The sequence below is a fragment of the Nematolebias whitei genome, chromosome 9 (assembly GCF_014905685.2).
Source record: "Nematolebias whitei isolate Nwh7 chromosome 9, NemWhi1, whole genome shotgun sequence".
Lineage (NCBI taxonomy): Eukaryota > Metazoa > Chordata > Actinopteri > Cyprinodontiformes > Rivulidae > Nematolebias > Nematolebias whitei.
Window position 1 is genome coordinate 49,309,837 of NC_056506.1, and position 1,523 is coordinate 49,311,359.

The 1,523-nt window shown below is 54.5% G+C and overlaps 1 protein-coding gene across 1 annotated transcript in view; it reads right to left on the reverse strand.

The window, feature by feature from the left end:
- Positions 1-1,523, reverse strand: part of stard3nl (STARD3 N-terminal like) — an 11,988-nt gene that overhangs the window by 4,298 nt on the left and 6,167 nt on the right. The gene's annotated exons all lie outside the window — the stretch shown is intronic.

Here is a 1,523-nt window from a genome sequence, read left to right on the forward strand (position 1 = left end):
TCTGGACTGGCAGACTGGGGTGGTGGTTCTGGACTGGCAGACTGGGGCGGTGGTGGTTCCCCTCTTCAAAAAGGGGGACTGGAGGGTGTGCTCCAGTTACAGGGGCATCACTCTCCTTAGCCCCCCAGGTAAGGTCTACTCAGGGGTACTGGAGGAGAGTCTGATCGTTGGTCGAACCTCAGATCCAGGAGGAACAATGTGGGTTCTGTCCTGGCCATGGAACACTGGACCAGCTCTTTATCCTCACTAGGGTCCTCGAGGGGTCATGGGAGTTTGCCCAACATGTGTTTTGTGGACTTGGAGAAGGCATTCGTCCATGTACATGGTGGGGGGGTGTTCCACGAGTATGGGATTGAGGCCCGTTGTTACGGGCTGTTCGGTCTCTAAACAAGCGGTGTGAGAGTTTGGTTCTCATTGCCAGCAGAACGTCGGACCCCTTCAGGGTGGGAGTTGGACTCCACCAGGACTGCCTGATGTCACAGATTCTGTTCTTAACTTTTCTGGACAGAATTTCTTGGTGCAGCCAGGGGGCGGAGGGAGTCCAGTTTGATGTCCTCAGGATTCAGCTCTGCTCTTTGCAGATGATGTGGTCCTGCTGGCGTCATCGTGCCATGATCTCCAGCTCTCACTGGAGCGGTTCACAGACGAGTGTGAAGCAGCTGGGATGAGAACCAGCACCTCCAAATCAGAGGCCGTGGTCCTCAGTCGGAGAAGGGTGGATTGTTCTCTTCAGGTCGAGGGTGAGGTTCTGCCTCAAGTGGAGGAGTTCAAGTATCTCAGGGTTTTGTTCATGAGTGAGAGAAGAATGGAGTATGAGATTGACAGACGGACTGGTGCAGCATCTGCAGTATTGCGGACTCTGTACTGGTCCATTGTGGTGAAGACGGAGCTGAGCTGTAAGGCAAAGCTCTCTGTTTACTGGTCGGTCTACGTTCCTCCCCTCACCTCTGGTCATGAGCTCTGGGCAGTGACAGAAAGAATGAGATCGTGGATCCAGGAGGTTGAGATGAGTTTCCTCTGCAGGGTAACTGGACTCTCCCTTAGAGATGGTGAGAAGTTCAGTTATCAGGAGAGACTCAGAGGAGAACCACTGCTCCTCCACATCAAGAGGAGCCAGTTGAGGTGGTTCAGGCATCTGGTAAGGATGCTCCTTGGGTGCATCCCTAGGGAGGTGCTTCCGACATATCCGAGTGGGAGGAGACCCCAGGGAAGACCCAGGACACACTGGACAGACTTTGTCTCTTGGTTGGTCTGGAAACACCTTGGAGTCCTCCCAGAAGTGCTGGAAGAGGTGACTGTGGAAAGAGATGTCTGGACCTCCGTGATGAAGATGCTGCCCTGAGATCTGACTCCAGATCAAGAGGAAGCTAGGAAGCTCAAGAGGAAGCTAGGAAGCTCAAGAGAAAGCTAGGAAGCTCAAGAGGAAGCTAGGAAGCTCAAGAGGAAGCTAGGAAGCTCAAGAGGAAGCTAGGAAGCGGCTGGGCTGGGCTGGGCTGGGCTGGGCTGGGCTGGGCTGGGCTGGG